The sequence below is a fragment of the Anser anser genome (genome assembly GCF_964211835.1).
Source record: "Anser anser genome assembly, chromosome: 2".
Taxonomy (NCBI): domain Eukaryota; kingdom Metazoa; phylum Chordata; class Aves; order Anseriformes; family Anatidae; genus Anser; species Anser anser.
In genome coordinates this window covers 28,133,130-28,153,805 of record NC_139721.1, presented here as the reverse complement: position 1 = coordinate 28,153,805, position 20,676 = coordinate 28,133,130, and the positions used below count along the sequence as shown (strand labels likewise).

The 20,676-nt window shown below is 37.7% G+C and overlaps 1 long non-coding RNA gene across 1 annotated transcript; it reads left to right on the top strand.

Annotated features, from left to right (window-relative positions):
• Positions 1-304: 304 nt before the first annotated feature.
• Positions 305-20,308, top strand: LOC310894285. Its single transcript, XR_014579740.1, has 5 exons — positions 305-1,394; positions 2,367-2,565; positions 15,575-15,657; positions 18,871-18,923; positions 19,954-20,308. It is a non-coding gene; the product is annotated as an uncharacterized lncRNA (long non-coding RNA).
• The last annotated feature ends 368 nt before the right edge of the window (positions 20,309-20,676 follow it).

Below are 20,676 nucleotides of genomic sequence, written 5' to 3'. Positions count from 1 at the left end.
GTCATTTAAGACATTTAGATCTCCCCTTAACTTTCTCTTCTCCAAGGTAAACAAATCCAAGTCTCTTTTTTTCTCCTTGTATGCATTTTCATTACTCCCCTATGCTTCTTTGTGGATCTGTGTTGAACTGCCTCCAGTCTGTCCATCTCTCTCCTGTACTGGGGAACCCAAAGCTCCATACAGTATTCCTGGTGTAACCTCACTATAGCTGAAAATTTATAGCACTAAAATTTATTTAACCACACAGATGATATAAAGGCACTGCCAACTGCCATGTAAATCCATAATCAGGTTGAAGGCGTAAGAACTCAACAGTTTCCAGTAGTGGATCAGCATGATAATTTTCTGAGAATCTATTTAAGAAAGAAGTTTGAGATAGTGTGGGAGAGGTCAACATCCAAATAATATAAAAGACATTATTATAACAGAAACTCTTGTTTCTCTTTATTTTTGTTCCTTGCAAGACAGCTGTTTCATACCTTGGTGATTTTGAACAAAGGGCTACTTAAAATTGAAATGTCAACTTGACTGGAAAAATGATCCAGAAGTCACTAAAAGGAAAAGGCTGTGACTGTTTTTTTAGTTGTTCATTTTCCCCCAGTCTTGCCTACAACTATGATTCTCTTTTTAAGTCTGGATAGTTTTGTAGTATACGCAAAAGGTGCATAGGGGACCCATAGAAAATTTCAAGAGAGGAACTAACATTTTATGAGCAACATCTAATTTATTTTGTGTGTGTGTGTGTGTGTGTAATTCCCTAGACAATTATTAATGTATGACCAATTTCATGTTGTAAACCTCTCTGATGTATTTCTAATCTTTCAGTCACTGGCGTAATAGGCACGATTATGACGTGGAAATATGCCAGCATGCTTATCCTTGATAAGCACGTGGTCAGTTGACCTAAAATACAGTTGTTATGCAAAGTGAAGATTTACCTTTTCAAGTAGTGATCCTTGTCTCAAATATACAGCCACAAATGCTGATACAACCTTTACACAAATAACTGCTACCCATAATTTCAAAAGGCCAAGTCAGACATTTAATTAAAAGTTATTCTAACACCTCCTCAATATTCCTTACTTATCTCTAAGGCAATGCTGATATCAGCTTTCATTTTGCTACTAGATAGGTCTCTGTTGCCACTAAGCCTGCTTTAAAACACATGCATGTTCTGCAATGTTGCTTTGGAATATTTTGCAGTGCTGTTATCAATACAAAACTGAGCTCCTTCCTCATGGAATTGCATTTGTGAGGTTCTAAAGCCTGAGGGTCAGACCAGATGGGCAATAACCAATAATGTAAGGCAAGGAGCCTCCTGCTTTCTAGCACAACTATTCTCATGAGCACAGCTGCAATCTCCGTGTTCTCCAGAGAGAAGAGGTCAACACAAGGTAGGAAGATAAGTGGCAGGTCTGCAGCACCTCTTTGAGGTTTGTCTTTTCCTGCCCTGTTCCAGCAGATTATTGTCACAGGAAAAGGAGTAGTCTCTGCAACCGGAAAGATAGGGAGACACCATTATGACTGGCTTGCAATGGGAAGAACTCCTGGTGTACAGAGGTCAGCCATAGCCGGACCCTTCTAACCTCCTCATTTTTGTAATAGTCCTAAGAAAAATGGCATTTCGGTTACTGATACTGGGCCTATAATATTTTCCCCTCTCTGTCCCAATAAAAAATAAAAAACACCACTGTGTGAAAGAAATAAATATCAGCATATTTGCAATATATTTTGAAAGGTCTTATAAGGTTAAGAACCTTATCTGGAAAGCCAGCTGTGCCCTTTACTCCTCCCTCTTCTCAATAAGTCCCGTAACTCGTAGGATGACATGTTGAACCTCGTCACACTGACACTTTGGGCTTTATCTGCTGGTTCTTATCTCTTCTACCACACAAAATACGTACATGAAAACCCTAACTTCTGCACGTTAACAGCAAAAAGATGAGAAGAAGCACGTCTTTTTCTTCAGCTAGTCTGCAAGCAGAAGACCTGAATGCTAATGAATGAGTACAGTCCTGAATATCAGAGCAGAATATCAATAGGGCACATGTATCCTCCTTCAACAGAATTAAAGACCTTGTTGCTGCTGCATCTTTCTTGGCGTACATGCTGCAGGATATGCTCTGTATCAGTCAATACTATACGTCCAGTAGCAGATGGCTGCTCTTATTACTGCTGCTGTGTCTAGCAACCCAAATAATGAGTGAGGTTATACTGTGGTAGGCACTTCACACAGACAGGGAATTGTCTGCTTCAGAAAACTTAAGTTTGTGCCAACCAACCCCATAAAAAGACCAGAGGAAAAACAGTGCATGAGGAACAGAAGACTTGTATGAAACATTGGATGAAGCTGGCTATACTTGTAGGGTCAAGGCCATGCTGGAAAGATCTCCTCTCCCCTGGTTCAATGTACACTTTGTGACCACATGGTGAACTCATGCAGAGGCGCAACGTTTCCAAAGTGCACATGGAACTCGCAGTGAAAAATAGTTCAAATCTATCAGTGCATCACACATGCTGCCCTGGCCTCTTCCCTCACAGACTACAGGCTGCTGGCCAGCACAAGTATTCATCGGTGATGGTTTTTTTCTGGTGGGGTGTTTGTGGAGCTAAGCTTTGACCTCAAGTGCAAATAGAAACTGGTCTGCTTGTGTGTGCCCCTCTCACTTATATCTGATGTGTTTGACCTTTCTTATTGGCTGAATAATAAAATTAATAGGATAATTGTTTTTTTCTTCTGATGGGATGACAAATACAAGAAAAATAAATATATGCTTATGTTTTTACTTAATGCTAATTATTACGTATTTAGGCCCATTATCCCTTTTCCTTACTAGAAACAGCAGCATAGCTGGGTACTTTTTAAAACATCAATCAATTTAGGTTTATGGAAAAATATAAGAGCACATACACTGGACCAGTGAAACTTATAGATGAATGGGAAATGTAAAGTCTAATTTCTAGGGTGTAACATTATGTTAAGGACTGTAACAGCATATTACAACGTGTGACAGGACTTTTAATGCTATGCTTTCAAGTGAGACAGTCAGGATTTTCAAAGCTTTTTGAAGGTTTCACTGCTTAAAGCTACCTTAGGAGTTAGAACCACAGTATTTTATGCAGTATCAGTGGAAGGAGAATAAAAGTGACATTTTCTGTGATATTTTTTTTTTAATGGCTTTGATAAAGCCAGTACCCTGGCAGATGAAAGTATTACTTTTATTAGAAATAAGACTGTATGTATCATTGTATACAGCATTGCACAGAAGTGTTCAACCACATATTAAAAACAAAAGCCTCCTGACATTAAACAAATCTACAATAAAAAGAGTCAAGTGGGATAAGTTCAGCATTTCATTACTGAGAAAAATGAAGGAGTATATAGCATTCTTGGCAACTGCAGTGTTTTGGGAAAGGATTTGACATTACAAAGCTTTTAAAGAGTATACCATGTTTAGAAGAGATGAATCTTTTATGCTGATAGATATTGTGTTTCTTTTTAAAGACAGAAAATATTTAGACACCGTGTATTAACTGAAGTAGTGTACCAGATATACTACTATTTATAAAAATAATAATAATAAAAAAATATAATTTTAGTAAAAAACTTTGGTATTCTGAAGTCAATATTACAATTTTCACTGCTAAAAGTGCAATCATGTACAGGTTTTTGGTTACAGGTTATTGCAAAGGCAAGGTTTAGTTCCATGAATCCAATGTACCTTGTTACTGTCATTAAAATTTAACGTAGTCCCAGCTCTTTAAAAATGTGCATTTTTCTTAAGAATTTTAGCAACATGAAAATTGATATTTTGTTGCATTATGTTTGCAGTCAGCTCTTATTACAATATTAGGTTTTCTTATTTTTCTGGTAGTTAAATTTTGCTAGCACATTTAGAGGCACAGTGGAAGTCGTAGGAATTGTCATGATAATGAAACTCAGTTTAATAATTAAATCCTGGTAACTAGAGGGGAGGATATGACTTTTAAAATTCCTTCAAGGCCTGTGGTTATGTAATTGCCATGCAGTTTAAACCCATTACGAATTCTCTGAAGTTGGCTATTCAAAGTTTTTACTCTAAATTGCATTACATCAGGTGCACTTTGAAGCACAGGTATACATGCTACCCTTACACTAATTTTAGCATTGAATATACTGATGTTTTGCAAGGCTCGTACAGATTTCTCACTCACGCTACAACAAGTTACTGCTGCCTTACGCTGAAATCTTTGCTTTGGCATGCTTCACTTAATGGCAAATTGCCTGGGTACAGGCAGCTGCAAGATGGCATTTCTTTACTTTTCAAGTCAAGTAGCACTTACTGTGCACAAAGGGCAGTGCTGGAAGTATTGAACAGAAAGAAAAAAGAAAAAAAGGAAAGAAGGAGTCATTTGTTAATTCTACAAGCTTTTTCTGTAACCAAATAAATTACTCTGTGTGAATGAATTCATAGCACTTGAGGTGGTACATTAGATAACTACATAGTGTCCATTCTGCTATATCAATGACACTGAACAGTGGGTGTTCTACCATGTTGTTTATTCCTTCTTTTGGTTAGCTCATTTAGCTTGGCAAGCTTTTGAATAATATTTAATTAAAGACAATTTAACAATGATCAATTTCCTTGTACCCTTTCCCATTAGCAGAAATCTTCCATTTGCTACAGGAGATTCTTGGCTGGGAAAAAAAGCCAATATTCTTTAACTTACATTCAGACCTGAGAAGATCACTTACACAGAAACTCAAATCATCACTCAATAGGCTGAAATTCGTAACTTCTTGAATGTTGTATAATTAAAAGAGCATTATTAATTTCCTTAGCTGCATTATTGTAATTGACTATTATTTTTTTAGTTAGGTGGTATTCATTGACAGACCCTGGTGTAGAGGACTGGAACAGAAGAATAGGGTTATAACAAAGCATATGTTACTTATTATGTATAATGTAGAAGTGCCCTTCCTCCTCCATGCTGTCCAATGTAAAATAACAAAAGCTCCATTTTTGCTTTGATGCAAGCTCAGGGAAAAATGTGTTAAAAATGTTCTGAATTTGCAAGTCTTGTCATATCAGTGGGAGAATAAAGTCAAAAAGCAAGTGTTGCCAGGAGAAAATAAAATTATGGAGGTATTTAAGATACTGGATTTAATGATTCTGTCAGAAGGAATGACCTGATTTGAACCTCTGGATGGAACATGTGCATGTATCTATGTACCTGTGTGTGCATATACTATGTCCAGTGGCTGCTATAGAGATATACATTGTATTTGACATCCTATTTCACACACTTTATATTGTTTTGCATGACCGTTGCTCATCTGTTCCTTCTGACGGGGCAAGTTGCCTCTGTACCACTGCACATATATGATAACAGAATCTACTAGGGCTAGTCTATATAATTTTATCATACCAAGGCCAAAAGAAATTATCCTGCCCTAACACACAAACTTTTTATTTATAGGCCAGTAGGACTGAAACCTTCCCATTAGTTATCTTTTATAACACTCTACATACTGTGATATCAGGTAGTGGGCAAAATGCAGTTAATTCCAGCTCCTGCAGTATGGCTGCTTAAATATAAGCAGAGCAGACATGAACAACCTGACAGTAACAGGGGAATAAACTGTTGTGCTAACATCTCTGAAGCTCCTGTGACAGAATAGGTTATCACTTCGATTACTGCTGTTTCAACACGTAAGAGTGTGCAGTAGCTATGACCTGAAACATGCAAGGTTGCATACATCCTTACAAAAATCTGGGGTATCCTTATAGTGAGGTAAAGGAAAAGTATCAGGCTTATAATTTCCTCATTTCCACATGGCGTTTATTTATGTCATCTAAGCAGCAAATATTGCTGAGCCAACTAGCCAGAAAATCATTTTAATTTTACACCGTGCTATCCTAACCTACTAGCTATGCCACTGAAATGCATACCCTCACTTGCACCCACTCACCTGTTTATGCACTGGAACACTGGTTGCTGAAGAGAGCTGGTACTAGAGAGAGGGTGCTTTGTCCCATGGTGCTCCTCACCCCTGCCCACAGAGAAAACCCAGGGCTGCCCCTGCATCACCCCCCAAAATGGGCACCTCCTGGGCGTAGGAGATCAAGACACCTGTACACTACAGCACTGCTGTGATCCTTGCTGAAGCGAAATGCCAAGCTCAGCTGACTTCATTTGATTTTTGACTCCAATCTTCCTCCAGACAGCCCATAGTAAAAGTCTGGAGACTGTTTAGTTGTTTTGCCAGCTGAGAAGCTCCTTGGTGTTTCTCATGTAGCACCTGTATAGAAGCCTGCATGCAAAGGGGTGGTCCGAGCCTCCCAGTTGCATACCTTGCAATTTGCTTCTTTGTCCCACAGGCACCATCTTAATTTTGGGGTAGGAGAGACCTCACATGGGTTCTGCCCTACTGTACTAGACATGAGATTATATCCTAGAAATAATAATAAACAAAACAAAACAAACACACCACCAGATCTCATGTCAAATGAAAAACCCAGAAGCAAGTAAAATTATAATTAAAAAATGGCACATTCTCTTGTGCTGTGTTTCAACATGACATAGTACAATCTTTGATTTGAATGATGCATCCACATCATAATGTTACCTTCATAATGCCTTTGCCAACATATATATATATAGATATAAAGAACCCACAGTTTTTAAAGGCTTACAGCCTTGGTTTTTTTGGAATATGGTATTAATGTTGCCTGAATCAATGTTCTGTCTCCCTGCATAGCCATCACACACACTTTAAAGAGATTCACCAGGAATATTTCTAGACGTTTTATAGCCTGTCTCATGACTTCAGAAATGAAAGATAAAAGGAAAGTTTTCAAGGTTGTTTACTATTTTGCAGGGCTCATTTTTTTTATGACATCCATTTTTTTATTTATCAAAAACAGACTTGACATTGCCACAGACAAAGTGATGACTGCAAACTATACTTTTGTACTCATGCTTAGTGGATATCCAGGGGTATCATTTGTGTATCACTCATCGCTGTGAGTTCAGCTGCAGCTTTGCTCTCCCACCTCTTGGCATCACTGATCTCTTACTGGGGATCTTTGCAAATGCCCTCCAGCTCCAAGATAGCATCGCATTCCTGGAGAATCTGCTTCCTTCCTTCAGGTCTGAGACTGTAAGGTCACCTCAGGCTACCAGGTCACACACTGGTGGTGCAGATCTCAGTGTACCAGCAACATCAGCTGCTGCTGGCTGTGTGCTGGACTGGCAGCATAGACAGGAAAGTGCTCTCAAACATCTAATTAACCTGTAGTTTTTGCAGTTTGGGAATTCCTGCCTCAGCTGAAGACCACCATGCTGGAGCTACTGCCTTGAAGGTATTCTCTTTCTGGTAGTACTTTGAGGGCAGTGATGGAACAGAGTCAAAAATATATTTTAGCAAACAAACAATGCCAGTCACTGGTGCACATGATAAGCTCCAATTCATGTGCAAATGGTGAAAGCAGATAAAGGGCCCTTGGTTCCAGAAATTCAAAGGTGTAGCACATACAACATAACCACAACTTCATAATCATGTATAACAAGGTACAGTATTTGATTTCTAATAGTTCAGCAGCTCCAACTGCTTGTTTCCAACTGCTGCTGGAGGCTCGTGTGAACTAATTGGCTTTTGCAATAGCAACAACAGAGTTAAAGTCTGAACTCTTAACTGATCAACATTAACAAAACAGGATTATGATCTTTACAGACCTCAGTCAAAAGCTGAGGATTACAACTTCAGATATAAACAGTATGCACAGATGAGCTGTTCAGAAGTAAAACTTCTTTTTGCAATTGCTTTTAGCAATGGAAAAAAAGAGAAGAAAATTACGTGACATACATACCAAGATGTCTGCAAACAGTATATGTTTCTCTCAGGCATTACCAACCCAAGTTGTTAAGATGCTTGATTAAAAATTTAGAACAGGCATAATAAATACTTTGAGTATCAGAAACCTTAACTCTCATTGCACAGCCCACTGATAGGGGTAATCAGCTAGACTTTATCCTCATGCATAAAGAATTTTAAGTAAACAGCCCCAGCCGCCTGCTCGATAGAGATGTGCTCAAGGCAGAGCAGGTAGGGCACAAGTCACCCCTTCCCCCATAACATGCTACTAATGATAAGCTCTTTGAGGTTCCAGCCAAATTATGCATCCTCTTGCGTACAGGCAAATAAATGGAACTGATGCCGAGTTCAGAAGCACCAAATCCAACTGGAAGTACTGTGAGTCCAGGGACTAGGCCCAGATGAAAATTTTAGGGACTTTCCTTTGAGAGGTAAGAGGGCATTTAGCTAGAGTTAAGTGCCTGGGATAACAAGGGATTCAGAAAAATCCTGTACAATTCCCAACATGCATAGATGCATCAGCAGTAATCTTCTGTCCTGCATGCTCCTTGCACTGTCAGCTCTCCTCATTCACTGCTGCAAGGGCAAATAATGAGCTTTCTGCTGATTTCCGGGAACACCCTGCCAGGGCCAGAGGTTTAGGGTTTCTCTCTGAGTCTTGTCCTGTGTAATTGTTCTTTGTTAATGCAAATAAAGCAGGAAACAGTATCCAGAAATACAGCAGATGCAGTGATTTTGGGATGCTCCATTTTGAGTCCTAAAAGTCAGTAGTCAGTAATCAGAAGCCAAGCATTTATCATCAAGAATTGCTTCTGAAAACTTGGCTTACTCTTTTTTTCTTCCCTTTATGACTCATACTCAGTCCTGCCTTACTTTGCTAATATTTAAAAAAGAAAAAAGAAAAACACGGATCACCATAAAAAAAAATCAGAAAAGATCCTAAAGTACATTCATTTTATAGCTTCACACTGTCAATGTACATTGTAGTAAATGAATTACAAGCCTTCACCTACCAGCATGCTCTAAACTAATTAAACAAAAATGTCCTGTCCTGATGTTCATTTCTTTCTTTATTTACTGACTGGAATCATCTGTGCTCACAGTAAGACAAGGCAGACACATGACCATCTCCGATGCTCCCTGTCCAGAACATCAGAGCAGGCACACGTGACAGTTTGTCTGAACATAGAATGAGCAGTGGAATGGGTCAGAACAAGGCAGAAAGTAGCTATTCTAAAAATATGTATTTATGTGTTCTTAATAAAAAGCACAAACAAAAAGGCTTTTTTTTTTTTTTTTACCAGCATTGAGAAAATACATGGGAAAGAACTAATTTTTCCCTTGATCCTTGTTAGATGCCGTTAGTGTTTTCTGCACTTACAGAAAAAAAAATAAAATTATTCTCTGTAAATGGAGAAGCAGTGTGTGGAAAGCAGTGATAAAGCCTGAGGTACTTATTTCTCAGTGCTTTTGCAAGTAGCTCAGTGGAGCTCACTGATGCTCCTCTAAACTCTTTCAGCTCTGAAGAAACAGCAGGAAGATCTTAAAATCAGAATGCAAACTGTTTGCAGCTACCTGACCGAATCTTTTTGATGAGGGATTGGAAGCACATGACCACATGGAATTTTATTTTTAATTAAAAATACAATAATTATGTAACTGTCCTTCCTGTAATTTTTTCAGACCACCAGTATTTCTAGAGAAGTAGTCCTCCACAATGCATAATAATGCATCACAGGAACTTGTTCCCATAGAAGATGTTTCTTAGTTTAATCTTCACCTAAGCAAATATTCCCTTAAATAAAATAGAATAATATTCTCAGTGTCATGTGCTGAATATTTTCAGTATCTTAGAAGAATAAACACCAACCCCCTGCCTGTTCCTGCTTCCTTTGACTCCTGCTTCCTTTCCCACGTGCTTTATGTCTCTCACTCTTTGACCCATGCTTGGGCCTTGCAGGCCCATTTGCTCTTCTCAGCTCTGACAGCTGTGCTGTACTCCAGAGCTAATAAGCCACGGAAATGAGCTCTGCCAACTTTATTGGGAAACTATAGATGATGCTTTTCTATTTTATGAGAAAATATCTCCATGTTGGTGTCAGAGACCCATCTGACCCTTTCCACACCTGAACACAGTTTCTCTTATCTGGACTTTTCTTCTTCAATTCACTTTTTTTTTTCCTGAACTGTGGGATTCTTGATTAGTTTTACAGCATTTTCTGCAGAATGTCTTAAGGTTTTTTTTTAACTGATGTATTCTGATGAAAGAAATGCATATTTCAGTTAAGATATGAGATAAACTGAAAAAAAAATCCTTTCGGTTCATATACCTCAAGCCCCTAAATCCAGACATCATTCCTAAAAGCAGTTTTTAAAGAGAAAATCGATAAAAAAAATGGTAACTTGGGAAATTCTTCCCTGTTTGATTGTTACTTAGATGACTATAAAATAAGCATTTAAAAATACGTCACACCTAGAGAAATTGTTCTACCCTTCCATCATCCAACAAAATGTTTTAGGAGAACACATTGAAAGTCTACTCATTGGATGCTAGTAGCAGCCATATTTTAGTAGCTTCTGCCAGGACATTTTACAGTTTTTTGATTTGTTAATTCCTACACATTTCAGGAGTGTCACTATCAGAAGTGTTAACGTACCTGCCATAGCATATGGAAATTTGCTTTTCTTGACTTTTAAAGACCTCCCAAGGAACAGTCCACAGAATTCAGGGATTTCCAGATAGTAGGCTGAAAATCACTATTTTGTAGCATATTATTTTGGATATTACCTCCTGAATTAGATGTACTTCACAAATGCAGAGTATGCTTATTTCAACACTGAAATGGAAACAAACATCTAGAACTGGGAAAACCATCGGCTAAATTTACAATAAAGCCTGCCAAGATGATCAGAAAGTAAGATGTTACAGATCCTCGCATACAGAGTGAATATCTGACCATGTTGAATTGCAGGATTCACAGCAAATGTTTGAATGTAGCCTAATTATGTCAGGAGTAAGAAGAAATGGTCTGTGGTCAGATATCAAGACTTCCCAGAAACATGGAGAGATTTCTATTTGATCAGAAAGTCAATTTGAAACTGGAACTACACTTCTTGCTCTTTATGTGTGGGCCACTGATTCACATTTATAGAATAACCAGCATCTGTATGAGAATCCATGTTAACATTAACAATAAATGGTTAATATTAGACCAGGAAATCTTTTTTATAGACACTATCTATAATTCTCTGATTAGCATCTGTCTAAGCAAAATCCATCGCAAAAGGAATTTCCACACAAAAAACTGTAAGTGCCTTTTGATTGGACCTCCTCAGCAGAGAAGCAAAGAAGGATACTTCCCTCGAAAATTGCAGCTGGCCACAAGCCAAACCTCTTTGGGCTACAGACATGATTACCTCCTCGTCTGCTGTCAAGTCAGCTAATTATTGGTACAACTAAGATCAGGGAAAGAAAAGAAGTGCTCAGTTTTGCAACGATAACATGTTGCAAAGACAATTTCACAGGTGGATTTTGGATAAAGAAGGAAGGGCCCCCATGGTGTGCTTCTTTTAAGACCTCAGTGAACAGGAAACAAGAATTTGTCCCTCTTAGGCAATAGCTTCTAGCTTTTGTGGTCTGAGAGGAGCTAGTGAAGACCAATTTAAGACACACTTAATGATGCCATGGTTCTTGTTTAATAATATACAGACACACAGAGAATGAGGATAACTGAAATGATTAACTAAGCACATGAAGCTAAGCAATGTTTCTGAAAACAAATGCAAGCATGAATCCATTTTGGCACATTCCTAGATAATGATCTATGTCTGGACACATCTATTATTAACCTTTGCGTTTTCTTAAAAGGTACAGTTATTGATCTTATTTCACAAAATTGCAAGTAAGTGAATACATCAAGTGGAATAAATACTAGCAGGGAAGCACCTATCTCCTATCATTTTGCCTGTCTTTTCCAAGAAGTGGAGAAAGGCCTTGTGACCTAATCTGGCCATGCAGTGGCCAAACATTCAAACAACTTCTGAAATGCCCAGTAAATTCTTTTGGCTTTATTGTATATTAATTTAGAAACTTTAGAAAAGTCTTCAAGGGTCTCCAAAGCTATGGCACAGCTGATTCAGTTCATCAGTCCTCACAGAAATGTGGTGGACAGTGAGCACCAGCAGCAAAGAGGAGATGAAGGCCTCTGGGTTATGGAGAGGAAGTAAAAGCCCCCTCTGAGAGCTGATAGCATCAGTTAGGTAGAGGAGTCACTTCCTGAGTGGAAGCTGAAATCTGATATAATTCGAACAACATCCACCCGGAAATCACAGAAATCTGCAGGATTCATTAGTTTCCAGGAAGACTTAGATGTTTTCCTAAATCTCAAAAGTTAATGTACATGTTTCAGCAAGTTCAACAAGGAATATGACAAAGATCCTGTTGTCTTTCCCTCCAAACTTTTGTATGTTTCTTTGGTACTTGATGAGCCGTTTATATGACAGTGTCCCAAGTTATTTCCTCTGCTGTCTCTGTACCAACAATATCTATTCTGACTTTGCTTCCTATGATTCTTATCCACTGCTGTGTATAGATGTCAACATCCAGTCAAAAATCAAAATAAAGCAAAAACAAGCTGTACTAGCTAATATTTTTATGAATTGTTACAATGGCAATTATTATAAAAATAGACATAGCAGCTCCCTTTCTGAGGCATTTTATTATTCATTGTTCACTACATATAATTTTTGGTCGTTAGTATAACTATGGCTCTTTCCACTTATCCTTTGCTACCCTTTTCCTCCCTCAACCTAGACTGCTAAGTACTCTTTCTCTTAATCCCCGCTACTACCTTTGTATCTACTTAAGTGCCAAGCAGGGATTGTTGTGATTTTAAAGAAATCTTTTTGAGATCTTAGATGAATGATCATAGCTTTTCAAGGAATCTCAGAGTTTCCACTGTACTCAGAGTGATCTCCTTATTACAGAATTAGGTAGGAAAATTGTCAGGTGCCAACACCTGTTTTTTGTACCACTGCTATTGTTTCAGAAAATCCTACTGTGTCTCATACCTAAATGAATTTATTTTCCATTTTATGCAGTGCTGTTATATCAACTGATTGTTGGTACAATCATTATATCTCCTCCCAATCCTGTGCATGATTTTTGCTCACATGAACTACTGTAGAAGTAGAATGGCAATGCGTTCTGGTGAAGCAATACACATAATGGTAACTATGGTCCCACATCAAGATATTACTTCTATTTATTTAATCATTGATAAATGAACAGTAAATGTGGGAGGGGAGACACTTATGAGGCTTACTTAAGGGAATGAGTCACTCTATGTATAAATCAACACAATTAGCACTAGCTACTTAGAAACAGTGCTTTCCACCACATAAATCTCTACCAGTATTCATTGTAGGGAAAAGACATACTAAACCAAGAATCATATTAGCAATCTGCACACCAACTTGAAAACTGCACTTAATTTGCACAGTAGGGAAAAAGATGCAGGAGTGTTTGCCTCAGGAGGATGCTGCTGAAGTGGAAAGGATACTTAATTTAGCCAAATAAATTAACCAGTAGGTCTCCTTAAGCATTCACTGTAAGCAACAGGGAGAGTCCTCCAGCGGGTGATGCAAGGTATATAAATTAAGTTCCTGATGTAGGTCCCATTTAGAAGAGCTAGCTCTTCACTGGTTGTTCAAGGAGTTTAGGGAGTCTATTTGTCTCGTTTGCACAGCTAAAATTGAAGGGTATTGGTATGTCCCCTCACCTCAGCTGCTTCCTCTGGTCTGTTTCCACAGTAGTTGACATTGACAATGTTCTAGTTTGTCATTATCCAGCATTTCATTAAAGACCCCAATGTGCTGACTTTGTGTTTCCTCTTAAAGCTCTGCTTGCCTTGTGAGTTCTTTTATGGCTGTTGATAGAGATATTTTCAAACCATTTACTAGTCAAAAGAGATCCTTTTCCAAGACTGCAAAGTACAGCAACTTGTCTTAGGCATTGGACTGAATTTCTGTTTTCTGATACCTGTCTCCTTCTGGAGTGATGTAATTCATACATTTTCACAGGAAAAAAAAAAAAAAAAGGTACTTAATCTCCTCAGATTCTAACACATTTATTTTATTTGTTTGTTGTCATAAAACTTAGTTGTTCTAATCACTCCTCACAGACGGTATATGTAGTAGTCATGAGTAGTCATGTAGAGTTCACTGATACCCTAAGTGACCATAGGTATAATGACCCCAGCTGCGTGCACATCAATGTGCGTGAACACACAAAGACAAAATTTGCATCCAAATAGGAGTTTGGAAAAATACTTTATGGGCCATAAGAAAGCCGCATTGCTGTGTAACCACTGTTAATGTGCTTTTTAGATGTTTTTTAAACTGTAATCGAGCATTTCAGAATCAATTAGGTGGAAAAATTCAAAACTTTTAGAAAGGTTCTAATTCACTGCTGATGTCTAATTTAAGTTCAAGAAGTGTCCAAAGAAAATGTGAAGAGTATAGTCACTTGTGGGTCCCTTCTAGAAAGTCTTTGCACAGAATATTGCTTTTTAGGTTTTGGACAGACTTTTATGCTTTTCTTTTTGCATGAAAACATTAGTTTTCATGTAAAGCTTAGGTTAGAATTTTCACAAAACCATCTCACTTTTGTTTTAATTTTGAAATTGTGAAGGTATTACAAAGTTAACTTTGCCTGGATTTAGTAAGGTGATATTCTCAATGTCAGTTCTGAAACTGTACCTTCCAAAAGCCTTTCCACACTGTAATTATCTTGTTATTACAAACTTTTGCAAAGTTACAATTCTGGGGGTAGAAATATCTATCATGTAGGCATAGACTAATCTAATGCATGTGATTTGCTCCTCTGTGCTCAACAGAGATGCTTTGGTAAGTGAAGTATATATTTTCTGTATATTTTGTACCTGTGTGCATAATATGGATGAAGGTCAATGTCAGTGAATGGCAGATAAATTTTACATTTGAAAGCTAAAAATTTGAGCTGTAAAGAGTTTTTTACCTTTTATCTTCTGTATATCTATCAAATGTCTGCTGAGCAGAAATGGAAAATCCCTAGAGAAAGGGTCTTCCTTCTGCTTTGTGACAGTGGGATTTCAAAACAAAGTCCTGGTTCTGTTAAATTCAGTCCAGCTTGACTGCAACACTAATTTCCAGCAAAAAGTGACTCAAATGTTTATTTTTGCTTAAAGTCCCACTATGACATCCACCAAATTGAACTTAAGCAAGCTGATTTTAGAACTGTAATACTCTATGCTCAGTAGTGGAATTTGCTTCCACATAATTTTTTTTGTGTCCTCTGAAAGCTTGCTGTTATTTAATTATAATTCTATTACCAAAAAAAAAAAAAAAAAAAAAAAGTAAGATTTATCATATTATCACCGGTTTCCACAGAAATATAATGAGACTTTGTGAGTAACTGGCTTGTGACACTATTAATGGTCACATGGGGACTGAGGAAAGCAGCAATTACCCATGACTTCAGTACAGTAAAGCACTTAGGTAAATGAAAACTACCACTATCATCAACAGACCTGTAGATATTGCTAAAGAAAGCATTTGTTTACATACTCATAGATCATAGTCCAAGTTCTTATTCACTTATAATGGAGATAAAGATTGTATGGGCATTTCTAATTTTCTTAATTTCAGATATTACCATACAAATGACTTGTGTTTCAGCCTAAGGAAGTGAAGTCAACTAACACGAGTGATGAGGCTGACTGGAGGCTATGAGACTAAGCACAGTCTGCCCTCTTTTAAAGGTTATTCTGTCTCCAGCATAAGTATGGGATGTTGGTACTCAGAATGTTGTTCAGTTAAGTTGTTGCTTCCTGCAATTGCCTGTGAGCTATCTGCATAGACATTGTTTTTGTGCGTGCATGCTTGTATTTTTATCATAAACATTGGACTATATAAATTCATAAATTCATCCGGTTTTAAGGAAAAAAAATGTTATATTCTTTGGGGAGGGGAGAGACATCTGAAAATGAAATTAATTTAGTTGCTGGAACAGTAATTAAATTATGTTTTTCTACTGGCTGATATAATGAACAGCTGTTTCCTATGAAGGGAAGGGTAGATCCCCTTTTTACAATGGAAACTTAAGATTAATTAGAACAATTAATCTATATGGTAATAGTATCATTTGGAATTTTCCACATCCCTACAAGTTTTCAAGTCAGCTTTCCTGCTCTCAAACATGTGCTCTCCTTTCCTTGTCATTAGTTTCAAAGTGAAAGCTGAGTGAATTATTATTGCTCACTCTGCAAACAGAAAGGTGAACCAAAGAATAAGTTCAGTAAATCATATTAACAGAAATGGTCTTGCATAAAATGAAAACAGCTTATACTCAGAGTAATATTGTAGTCAGACTGCTGATTTTAAGTGACAAAAGCTGTAGCAGTTTAATACCTGTAGAACTGAGTTGACATTTCCTTTCATTTGAAAACCCCAGCCAGTCCTTGTGAAAAGCAAAGTCTCACCACCCTTTGAGCTGTCTAAATAGGCTTTAAGTCTTGCATCTACCTTATATTTATTTATTTTTTCTGAAGAAATAGGCTATTTTCTACAAATCTCCTTTCAGAGTTATGAAAGACTAATACTTTTTTTTTCTTAATTGCTCCAGTACAGCTGGTTGCTTTTGTTGCTGTGATACAGTATACTTTTTACTACGTATTAATCTTAAATTTGCTTTTTTTGTATTTTGTCACTCTAAACTTCTACTAACAGTTTGGTTAGAAAGTTTTCTGTGTGTCCGTTTCTAAAGGAATATGCCAAACTGAGAGGATTACTTCTAGAAAAGCAGGGAAAACTATACCATCTTCCTCAAGACTGAAGGCCTTTCTGAGAGGTAGTAGTAGCTTCAGTCAAGTAGTAGTAGAGCTCAGAGTAGTTTCTGGTGGGGGAAAAAAAAAAAAAGTCTGTAAATGCCACTATAAGATCTAATGGTCCTTTCTAGCCTTGAAAAGTTACAGTCATTCATATGTGAGCGTGAATTTTAATTGACACTTGCATGATCAGAAGGTGCAACTTTTACCAAAATCTGAATAAGATCCTGTGTTCATAAACCCCCAAACCTTGAAAACCTTGTGAAAGATCATGCATCAATACCAGCCACATAATCTCCTTAGTTATTTTAAATAGCAAATGTTGTAATTTACATTAATGCTATTGAGACTAAAGTTAAACATATTTAATTTTCCAATGTAACAGGTACAATTTCAACAGGCTAGAATGGAGCTGAGCTGCCCCCAGCTGTCTTTGATCACAAAGGACCTAAGGAGGTCTTCTTCAAGCTTCAGACCATAGAGAGGCAACAAGTATTATCATAATCCCTTCCCTGCAGTTTTCTCCTCTTCCCTCAGGGTACAAGGATGTGAGTGAGAATAAGGGAACGGCACAGTGCTCACATAATGTGACCACATGCCCAAAGGTCATTCATTTCAGTGTTTAATGAGAAAATCTTAGTTCCGTAGTCTCCCTGTAAATCAATATTTGCAACCTCTGTAGATTATGAGTTTGTAGATTATGAGCTTGAACAGTGAGATTGGTTCCATTGCGTGGGCAGGTCTCACAGGCTATTTTGGAGCTACAGACTGTCCAGGAGAAATGCGAAGAAGGCAAGTCCTCAATGGAAAACAGCTGCATTTCTACCTGTCTTTTACAGAAGATTACATTGCCAGAGGATGGCAATTTTTTCACCTTGTGTTTCTGAGTTAAGCAGAACGAGCCATCCTCCCTCTCCCACCCTAAAATAAAAAGTAAAAAGTTGTCAAAACTTCAATTTGCTTATAATAGCAGAGAGGTGTGATCTGCAATTTGATTCCCAAGTGCTGTCCTTGGCCCTCAAAGACATGATAAATTTGGAGAAGCGTACTGAAATATCCAATTATATCAGGTTTTGTACTTTTTTATGTTTGGTTCACAGAGAAAGTTCACCACTTGCACCACCCTCCAGATAAGAATAAACAAACTGAAAAGGGGACAGAGGGTGCTCTTTGTTTCAAAGGATTTTCTCTTTCCCTTCCTTCTTCTTTCCTTTCTGTTCTTCTGCTTTACTGTCACTGTTCTCCGTAACGGAACTTCCTTATGGTCAATCTATTGTTATTTAGGATTATGATAGTGAACATCAGGCTGAGTCATGCACTATTTGCCAACTCCACACCTTTCAGTATTCTGTTTCTTGAGAGTGGAGGTAAAACAGCTGTTTGTGATTACAACTGCTTCCAAAAAAAAAAAAAAAAAAAAAAAGCTGCATTTTAAAAAGAAATTGAGTAAGAAAAGAATCTCTAAAGAGAATTTAATACGTATTCTTAAGGTTTTCATAAGTCTACAAAGAAATTGAAACTGTCCAGGTCCAGCAGCATTCACAAGCAATGCCTTAGTAACACAAGTATTTCAAGTATTTAAATCTAAGGAAAAGAAACAGAAACAATTCAACAGAGAAGCATATTCTTAATTTCACTGAAGATGCAGAATAAGAATCAATAAGAAAAAAACATGTTTGCCTAAAATTTCTAATTGATTAATGAAAATCTATTTTTCATTGAAGACAAATAGAAGCTTAATCTTGGTGTATATGAATCATATCTAATGTGAGTTATTATGTACTATTATATACTAACCTTAATTGTCTTTTCAGGAATATTTTTACTTTAAATTTCTTTGCATTTTTCCTTAATTTCTAACAGCTACATAAACCATCTGCACTGCAAACACTCAAAGGAGCATCCTGAGATGGCTGCACATGTGGTGACTTTTTTAATTCTTAATTTCTCCACTTGACTGTAAATAAGGAATGATTAGAAACAAAATATATAATATTTCTGACATGGAATAATTGCTACAGAGCTGCTACTGGACAAACTAACACTCTGTCTGGTTACATAGACATGTGGTGTTTACTTTTGCCACCTTAGTCTACAAAGCAAATGTTGATAATATCTAAATCAAAAACAGATATTTTTTTTTTCCAGATTTCACCTTACAGTCATTGCTCAATATTTTCAACCTTCCTGACAGATTATAGGTATGTGCCAGGGATGCAGCTTTTGGGGCCTTTCCGTGCCTTGTTATTTTAAGTGTGGTTTGTCAGCACTCAGAGTTCTTACTCTCGTGTTTGCTGGGAGCAGCAGGAATAACTATATAAAAAATAACCCTTTTCAAAAGAGACAAATTCTGGTATCATGAAAGGAAAAATACTGACCTACTGCTTCAGTCTGCAACTCTGCCATGTTGAGACTGATAAATCTGAGACAAATTCTTTCAAAATATGTAGGTTCAGACTATAAGTGTTGTTATTTTTATAAAAATAATTGCAATAATAACTAATGATTTTCCCAAAATATCATATAGGCCCATCTTGACTGACTTTTCACACTACATAGCAGTAGATATCACATGATAATTCCCACCTTGAAAGAAATAACTTGTAACCGAGCCATAGCTTCCAATTGAAATAAAACATACCTTTCAGAAAAAATACACGGGCTTCTTTAGGTAATAGGAATTTCACCATGAGCCTCAGGAATCTCTCCCTGCTGTTAACTTACTGAAACAACTGCACTGCACTTTCAGTTGTATTTTTTTTTTTTTAAATTCCCAGGCCAGTGAATGTTGCCACGTTATTTAAACAGAGATCAGAGATGAGAGATTTCCCTCTCTAAGTACTAAGTATGGAATTCACCCACTCTCCCCCAGACTTTATTCTCTAAAAGTTGGTCTTCTAATTTAAATCACTTATATAGGCTCCTTTTCTAGATTGTGAAAAGACATACAATGTTCACTTGGTCAGTCTTAGACACCTAAACTAGGAGTGGAGAAAGAGGCTGTTGCAGGAGTGTTTCCCACTTTAGGCAATTGAACTGGAGGCCTACTTTTTAGGCTGATAAAATTACATTTGGTGAACAGCCAAAGTGGTCATGGGTCACAGTGATGTCCTTCTGTCCCGGTTTCAGTTAGGACAGAGTTAATTTTCCTCCTAGTAGCTGGTAGGGTGCTATGTTTTGGATTAGGATGAGAAGAGCGCTGATAACATGCTGATGTTTTAATTGTTGCAGAGCAGTGTTTACACCAGGCCAAGGACTTTTCGGCTCCTCGCTCTGTCCTGCCAGCGAGCAGGCTGGGGGTGCAGCAGGAGCTGGGAGGGGACAGACCCAGGACAGCTGACCCAAACTGGCCAAAGGGGTATTCCATACCATCTGATGTCATGCTAAACAATATATAGGGGTGGCTGGCCGGGGTGGGGGGCCGTCTGCTCGGGGATAGGCTGGGCATCGGTCAGCGGGTGGTGAGCAATTGCATTGCGCATCACTTGTTTCGTACACATTGTTATTAGTAATACTATTATCATTATCATTATTATTATTATTGTTATTATTATTTTCCTGTCTTAATAAACTGTCTCTATCTCAACTCACAGGCTTCATTTTCCTGTTTCTCTCCCCCATCCCAGAGAGGGAGGGGGGAGGGTGAGCGAAAGGCTGTGTGGTGTTTAGCTGCCGGCCAGGTTAAACCACAACACCTTCTCTTTGAAAAGTTGTACTCGGAATTTTCTCTTTCTCTCACTGTATGTCCATTTCCTAAATCATAATTAATTCTCATAGTCAGTGGGTTGTCTCTTAATCATTTTTTGCCCTTGATGCCCACTATTGCACTGGAACAGGTTGCCCAGAGAGGTTGTGGATGTCCCATCTCTGGAGGTGTTCAAGACCAGGCTATACGAGGCCCTGAACAACCTGATCTAGTGGGTGGCATCCCTGTCTATGGCAGGGGGGTTGGAA